The sequence below is a fragment of the Cryptomeria japonica genome, chromosome 1 (genome assembly GCF_030272615.1).
Source record: "Cryptomeria japonica chromosome 1, Sugi_1.0, whole genome shotgun sequence".
NCBI classification, from domain to species: domain Eukaryota; kingdom Viridiplantae; phylum Streptophyta; class Pinopsida; order Cupressales; family Cupressaceae; genus Cryptomeria; species Cryptomeria japonica.
The window spans coordinates 316,696,259-316,705,849 of NC_081405.1; positions in this window are offsets into that span (position 1 = coordinate 316,696,259).

Here is a 9,591-nt window from a genome sequence, read left to right on the forward strand (position 1 = left end):
AGTAGAGAGAGTCAAGACTCCGAGTGAGAGGAAGAAGCCCTCCCAGAAGATGAAGCATCCTGCACCCCCAACAAAGCTCGCAAATGAAGGAACTTGCTCTTAGTGAAGGGTTTGGTGAAGATATCAGCAACCTGCTCAGAAGTTGGATAGTAGCGAAGGTTGATGACATGGACATGGATAAGCTCTTGGATGTAGTGCATGTGGAGCTCGATGTGTTTGGTCTGCTGATGATGGACCAGATTCGGTGAGATCTGAATGGCACTTCGGTTGTCACAAAATATGACTGATGGCTGTTTGATCTAGATACCAAACTTAGTGAGGATATTTTGAAGCCAAATGGCCTCAGTGGCAGCATTCACACCCCCCCGATACTCAGCCTCAGTAGAAGATAGAGCAATAGTAGACTGCTTCTTGCTTGACCAACAAATAGGACCTGAACCAAATGAGAAGCTATAACCTGAAGTAGATTTGTGATCTTGAGAATCGTACACCCAATCTGAATCTGTGTAGCCCACCAAGTCAAGCTCAATGCCCACTGCATAGTGAATCCCAAAACTATGAGTACCCTGAATCTAGTGAAGGATTCTCTTGGTTGCTTTCCAGTGCAGCTCATGAGGCTCTTGCATGAATCGAGAGACCATGCCTACAGCATATGAAATGTTCGGTCTCGTATGAGTCAGATAAATGAGACTCCCAAAAAGATGTCGGTACAAAGTGCTGTCAACAAGTGGAGAAGAACACTGAGCCTCAAGTTTGACTCCTGAAAGAAAGGGAGTAAGAGCAGGCTTACAATCAGCCATATGAAACCTCAAGAGCAAATCTAGAGCATACTTTGACTGGTTGATGGTGATCCTAGAAGAAGACTGGTAGATATCAATCTCAAGAAAGTAATGCAACAAGTCCAAATCAGTCATCAAAAACTTGTCATGAAGGGTAGTTTTGGCAGCCCCAATAGTGGATGAAGAACTCCCTATGATCTACAAGTCATCAACATATAGAACCCAAAATATGAGTGAATCATCCTATTGTAGAATGTAGACATTGGGATCAGAATGGCATGGAGTGAACCCAACTGATAGAAGGAAGAAGTCCATCTTGGCATACCAAGCCCGAGGAGCCTATTTGAGGTCATAGAGAGACTTTCGAAGATGACACACAAGTGAAGAATCCTGAAGGAACCCCTATGGCTGCCCCATGTAGATCTCCTCCTGAAGGTCACCTTGAAGAAAAGCACTCTTCACGTCCATCTGGTTCACTTCCCAATGATTAGTTGCAGCAATGGAAAGAACAAGTTGGATGGAATTCATTCAAGCAACTGGCGCAAAATTCTAAGAGTAGTCAATCCCTGGAACCTGGGAGAATCCTTTGGCGACCAAGTGAGCCTTATACTTGTCAACCGATCCATCTGCTGCAAATTTTGTTTGATAGATCCACTTACATCGAACAAGTTTTCTTCCCTTAGGAAAAGGGATGAGATCCCAAGTGTGGTTCCTCATTGAGGAACTATACTCCTCCTGCATACCTATATCCCACTTAGGAATACCAGAAGCCTCATGAATATATTGTGGATCTAAGACAGTAGCAATGAAGACATGTGGAGCACCGTAGAACTGTGAATGAGTCTACCTTGTGTTTGATGGATCCCCAACCTAATCACCTGTAGATTGCAAAGTCTATCTAGCCCAAAGTGGACCGAAAGATGGAGAATCTGGAGGAGAATCATCAACCTTTGAATGATGACTATGAGAGGAAGGAGGTGAGTCCTCTGAATCTCTCTTTGCATCAGAAGTGGAGGTAGAAGACTGCTCAGGTGAATCTGACTCATCAGAGGAGCTGTCATGTATCCCAAGTGACTCCAATGCCAAAGTAGGAATTGGAGAAGTGGTAGAAAGTGAGCTCAAAGAGCCCTCACCAAAATAAACACTCCTCTCAATGAATAACTCATGTGTAGTAGGGTGGAGCAACTGATAAACCTTCACACCATCAGGATAACCTACAAATATGCAAGGTCTGCTTTGCAAATCCAAGGCCTTACATTTCTCTATAGGAATGTGGGCCCATGCAAGAGAACCAAAAACTTGGAAGTGTTTAACTAATGGTTTCTGACTACTCCTAGATTCAAAAGGAGTGACTCCCTTCAAGGCTCAGTGAGGAACACGGTTCTGGATATAACAAGAACAGTTAATGGCCTCTGCCCAATACTGTGGTGCAAGAGATCTTGAGTGAATCATGTAGTTCACCATTTCCTTCAAGGACCTATTCTTCCATTCTGCCACACCATTCTACTGAGGATTGTATGGAACTGAATGCTGCAAATCAATTCCCTCTGAAGTGCAAAACCTCTCAACCCGATGGTTGATATACTCACCATCATTGTTAGTGTGCAGAACTTTGATGGCTTTCCCGGATTTCTTCTCTACAAAAGTTTTGAAGTGTTGAAACTGATCAAATACCTCAAACTTCTATTTGAGAAAGTACACCCAAGTATATCAAGAAAAGTAATCAATGAATGTGAGGACATATCGGGCCCTGTTGAATGAAGGATGCTAGAATGGACTAGTCAAATCACTGTGAATTAACTCCAGTATCTATGAAGCTCTCCATGCCTTTCCTTTATCAAACTTTTCCTTACGATTCTTACCAAGTATGCAACCTTGGCAAACACCACTTGAAAACTGAACCGAAGGCAACCCTATGACCATACTCTGTTGGTTGAGTGTTTGTAAGTAGCGGTAGTTAAGATGGCCAAACCACTCATGCCATAATCTACTCACATCATTGGAATGAGTGAGCAAAATAGTCGAAGGAGGATCAGGAGAAAAGTGAGAAAATAGATAGAGTCATGACTACTGATCTACTCTCCCAACTGCAACTGTAGAATCACTATGCAACTCATGAATCTCCATTGAATCAGGAGTGAACTGAACCCGCTTGCTTGAACCTATATGAGTGATCTGGTATATTGATAGGAGATTAGTTGATAATGAGGGCACACAAAGAACATCATCAAATATGACATCCATCACATTAACAAACCCTCTCCCACACACCTCAATAGGAGTGTCATCACCCATCAAAATAAAAGGCATAGTACATGGCTCCAAAGATGCAAATTCTTCCTTAGATGAAGCCATCTGGTGTGAAGCACCCAAATCAAGAACCCACGTGGATGGTGAAGAAGCAAATGCAACAAGTGCCTTGCGCTTTCCTTTCTCCTTGTTGTTTTCTTTTGTCTTGTTAGACCCCTCACTAGAACTCTGTTTAATTGACTCAAGAACACTGATATTATTCTTCTCAAGAATGTGTGTTAAGTGATCAATTTGTTTCTTCAGACATTTATGTTCATGATGACCAAGTCTTTTAAAATAGGCACATTAGACCTTCTCCTTCTTAGGCTTGTCGCCCTTGGAAGATTGGGTCCCATTAGTTTCTTTTAAAGCAAGTGATGTTTGATCCTTCTTCTCCTTGCTATTCTTCTATTTCTTATCCTTACTATTGTTATTACTACTTTGTCCTTTTTGTTCTTTTGTGCCTTGGTTGGTAGCCAGAGCATGTGACTTAGAGGACTTAAGAGTGCCCATCTAAATTAGCTTATCCTATTCCCAAGTGAGAGACATAGAAAAATCATCTAGAGATGGCATGGTAAATTGTGTACCAAGTGCACCCTTCGTAGCATAGAAGGTAGAAACAAACACAGAATATTCTGAATTTAGCTTAGAGAGAATACTAAGAATCAATTGTTCATCTTTCTTTTCAATTCCACATTGTTTTAACAGCAGCCTTAGTGATTACAATTTAGTGAAGAAATCCTGGATTGTGTTGAAATTGCTTGGACTTAAACTAATTAGTTCATTTTCCAACATATGACCCCTCATTGAATCTTGTGTGCCAAATAATGTTTCTAACTTTTTCTAGATTTCATTTGGTGGATTTTAAGACTCAATGTGAAAGAGCAAGTCAAGAGAAATAGACAAACACAATGTTCCATATGCCTCTTCACATTTGTTAAAACTATGTAATCCTATGTAATCCAGCTTTCCTTAAGTAGATTGTCATGCAAAAACTAAAAGATACCCAAATGGTCTCTTTGTGCTGCGAACAAAACCCAAAAGGTGTTTTTCTTTTTGATGTATTAAAGATGTAGATCCAGTGTAAATATAATGACTTTAGATACAAAAAAATGATCCCAGCAACCAAAAAATGACATGCAAAGGCTGAATCAGCTACCAAAGTCAAGAGAAGGAATGCTGGAACCTACAATATTGATTGAAAACACCAAATATGCAAGATGGTTGTAAGATTTAATCTTGAAACCCCAGTTTTGTAACTGTGTATGACGATCTCTGATTTCAATGAAATGAAAGCCAGATTTGACATTCTCAAGCCTCCTCGACGTGTTGGAACAGCCACAGATGCTTCCAGTATAACCAAAAATGTTGCAATCATCCAGATGTCATAAAACACATGTGCAAACCCCAATGAAAAACTATAATAAGATTTATTAGCCCCTTCCCCGAATCTCTTAAATATGGAGACTAAAATCCACTCTTGCACATAGAATAGCTCTGATACCATAATAAAATCTGAAAAGATTATAAACCCAGAAAACTAGTGCAAATGAATAGATATCTAAACTATGAATGCAAATGATACGAAATCAAAGTAGCAACACAGAGTTAGTCTCCAAGAGAGTAATGCAAATACTAGAAGCAAAATAGAATTAAGATGATGCAAAATCAAGAGATGCCAAATACAAGCTAGGTAGCATGCTTTTATAGACTAGGGAGAGAGAAGAGGTGGCAATATCGACCAATCAAGAGAAACCATCTCTTGGACTAAAGATAGCAAGTATCTTCCCAAGATAGAAAATGGATGCACACATGTAGGAAGGTGACACCTCATAACCACTCACCTAATTAAGCATGATTTATTAACCTAAGCGAGATTAAAAGAAGTATAGAAAAAACCTAGGAATATAGGGAAAAAATAAATAACCCACTAGGAAATAAAAAACTACACTAACAAATCCTTCTTATTTTTCCCATCTGGTGTTTATTTGTAAGAAATCTTTCCCTTCCTTGAATCTGGGGTTTAAAAAAAAATTATTGCACTCTCTTCTTGTGTTTTAGCTTATCCCTTTCGAGGTTTCTTGGCAGGGCATTATAGCTAGCCTTCTTCTAGTCATCACACCTTTATTTTTATCTCCAATAATATTATTTTCAGAATGATTCAATCGTACATACCTTAGAGTCTTCTGAATATTCTGATTTTTAGGTTCCTACACCTCTCCACCGGCAGCATCCTCATCCAGATTTATTGTCTCTACTGGATCATTCTACTTTAATTCTTCAGTCTTAATAGGAGTTATAACAACATGTTGAGCATCATCATATCCATAGGATCTGATCTCTTTCCTATAATCTTCATCAACCTTCACATTTTCACTTTCCACTATCCTCCACAATCTCTTGTAGTACTACTAGTAGGATTTTATTTTTGTTGAATATCCCAAGAAAATTCCTTCATCACTTCTAGCATCAAACTTTCCCATATCGTTATCTCTCTTGATATAACACTTGCTTCCAGAAATTCTGAAATTTCTCATAGTTGGAACATGACCAAACCATAGCTCATAAGGAGTCTTATCGGTATCACATTTTATATGGACTCGGTTTAATGTGATAATAGTAGTGCTAACAGATTCTCTCCAATAGATCTTCAAAACATTCCCTTCAATCAACATAGTCCTTGCAGCATCCAAGATAGTTTTGTTATTTCTTTCAACAACTGCATTCTACTGATGGTTCTAGATGTAGATAATTGTGTTCTAATCCCATGCTTTTCACAGAATGAATCAAACTCACCCGAACATAATTCTCCTCCTTTGTTAGATCTTAGACATTTTAGCTTCAGTCTTGACTCAGTCTCAACCTTTGCTTTGAATATCTTGAATTTGTCTAATGCTTTTGATTTCTCCTTCAAAAAGACAACCCACATCATGCTGGAATAATCATCAATTAGTAGCATAAAGTATCTATCATCCTGCACACTTCTAACATTTGTAGGTCCACATAGGTCAGTATGCACAAGATCTAGCAATCCATTAAATGTATACTTCTTTCTCTTGAAATAAATTCTTGTTTACTAACCCAATTGGCATTCTCTACATATTGGATTATCGAGCTTAACAATTTTAGGCAGATCTTTAACAACTTGTGTAGAACAAGTCTTAATCATTGAATCAAAATTAACATGACACATTCTCCTATGTCACAACCAACTTTCATCAATCTGAGCAATCAAACAACATTTCTCGCCAGCATTCAAATGAAAGATATTACCTTTAGTCTTAGTTTGAGATCCAATCTCTATACCAAAGGCATTTAGGATCTTACATTTTTCATTGTTGAAATGTAAATCATAACCTTTGTCAACCATTTTTCCAACACTTAAAAGATTATGCTTCAAACCTTCAACATACAAGACATCTTCAGTGTTATACTTACCATAAAAAGAAATAGAACCTATACCATGTATCACACAGGCTTTGTCATCTCCAAATCTTAGTATTCCACCATCATACCTTTCCATACTCACAAAATTTATTTTATTACTTGTTATATGATGTGAACAACCCATTCCTCTTTCTCTTCAACTTTAGCAGCTAACGATTTCTCCTCAATAGTACAGCTTGTGGAATCAACAGGTACCAGTCTATCTTCTATAATAGCAATTGATAAACTCAATTTCATCTCCTTCTGATTCTTCATATGTAACACCTTCACCAACAACATAATAATAGTTCTTCTGATGCTTATACTTCTGGTTAGACTTGTAGGGTTTATCATACTTCTCATGCTTATCAAATTTTTTATTCCTATCATATTTAGCCATTCTCTCTAGGCATCTAGAAGCAAAATTTCCTATCTTACTACAAGAGAAATATTTCAGAGGCAATTTTCCATCATACTTACCAACTCTCTTAGGTAATCTTCGAGCAACCAATGCTTCAACCTCATCCAATTCGCTTTCTTTATCTTCCATCTCTCTTCTTTATCTTTCATATTTGGATATTATGCACTCTTCAGGATCATAATTTTTCTTTCTGGCTACAGATGCTCTAAAATATGTCTCTGACTTTCCATATGATTCACCAAACTCTCTCTACTAAATGCAGCAATCTTCGCAACCAACATATCTCTTGTTATAGTAGTCACACTCCGGATCTGATCAATAGAAGCTACCTTGTGTTTCTAAGTAGGAGGAAAAGATTTCAGCAACTTAGCAACAATTTCATCTTCTTCAAGGGTTCCACTGACAAATCTAATACCAAGGACAAGTTCATTCACCTTAGCCATAAAAGAGTGTATGTTTTCATCTTCTCCCATCTTTAGCATCTCATACATTCCTTTCAAACTCTGTAGCTTATAAAATTAATCATAAATATAAATCTAATAAACTGCAACAACAACATAGACAAGCAAATTGAAAGAACAACACACAACACCAAGATTTTGAAGTGGAAAACCCAGTTAAGAGAAAAACCATGGTGGGAATATACCCATAGTAAGATGATAATCTATAGTAGTATGTGTAAATATTATAATGGGGAATGCACATGCATTCAAGAACACTTCCTGGAGATCACTTCTCAAAAGATAATAACACAAAAGGCTACAACCCTCAAGGAAGTCTCATTGACATACAACAAGATTCAAACAACAATCCAGAAGAAATGAACTACAATAATAGCATCTACAAATGCCTAATAAAAGTTTTGATTAAGCACAATTACCTGCTCAGCAACACAAATCTTTGCTCAATCACAATACTAAAATATGTATTTTCTTGTTCGCACATACACCACTCTCATATAATGCTGACACAAAATTGACACCAAAATTACATGAATATGACACCTATTTATACAATTCATCAACCTTAACAACAAGGTCGGCTAAATCCTCAACTCACAATTACAAAATTACATCACACTATACAAAGATTGACCACCAGACTAATATAATGATATGCATGACATAACATAGACCTAAATCAAATTTCCAAATGCTCATCACCACCGGAAATTATGCAAAGATCAACCACAACATGCTACACCACTAGAAAAACCTCATAAATGAAATACATCACCGAATCATCAAAATCACTAGAAACTCGCATACTAATCAATACAGATCATCAAAAAAAAAGGGAAATAATTAGGGAACACCAGAAAGTACATTAGAATCAGTAGTAACAGTTGCACCAACACCACTTATCAAATCTTCATCGATCAACATCTGAAACTCAAGAATACTCAAATAGAAACAATAATCATGAAGAAAGATAACTTGCAGGGAAACAAATCATGAACCATTTGAAATGAAGATACACAGGACCATCCCAATAAAGCTCCCAAAGAATTGGCTCAAGATCTGATCACACCGAAATATACTAAAGGAAATACTGAACTCTGCAAAGCACTAATCAGAAAACCAAAATGGAAACCGAATCATATGATATGATCAATTAAGCTTTGTGTATCACTAAAGCCAATATAGAAAGATGTAATAACACTAGATATACTCCATACACCAAACCATGATCACAATAAACCAATCTGCAATCATCAGAGAAATAAATCACAGGAATATGTTGACATCAATGACAACAACATATCCTAGCAGCAACAATGTCCAACAAAAATGCCCTCATTGAAGTAGTGCCCTTTAGTAGCATTCCAATCATACATGTCCCATTAGACCCTTATTTGATCTAACTCTCACCCTTGAATCTCCCACCTCCAACGACTTACTAATTAAATTGTCGCTAAAGTCAACTACTTCACCACCTATTACGACAAGGCACTCCAATCTAGAATATTCGATGTATCATGAACATAAAATATCAACATAAAATAATAAAACACATGACTTGGATGCAAGAAAAGCTAGGTAACAAAGTTAGAGGACATGATACTCTAACTCTACACTCTAAAAGCTCAAATGGACCCACAAATTGTACTACAAGCTTAGAGCCCTTTCTAGTTTAATGTACATATAAATATTTTTATATGGATATACTTCATCTTCTAATATGAAGATATCATTTAGTTTTTCTTCTTCAATAATGCGTATTTGGTTGTAAGAAAAATATCTATCCATCGAGAAGTATATCTCAATTCTTGCTATTTCTTTGAGAATGGAGTCTATGAATGGGATTGGAAATAGATCCTTAATAATAACTAAATATGAGATATGAAGGCACTAAAGGAATTTGGTGAATATAAAATTGTACCCATACTCCTTTGAGGCACTTGCAAATCCATGTGAAGACATCCTTACATTCAGAGAAATATTTGAATAGTGCAATACATAGCATTGCAAAGTTCTCATTATAGAAGAGATTCAACGGATGCATGTTAGATGCATGAGATACATGCTTGGATATTGAAAATAGATGGTCAAATGCATGGGAATGAGTGTAAATAGAGAGGCATAGAAAATTGGAGGGTAAACCTTACTTTGCACACAAGTGTTTCATTTTTAAATATCATTGTATAAATTCATTCCTTTAAAATGCTTCATGTAA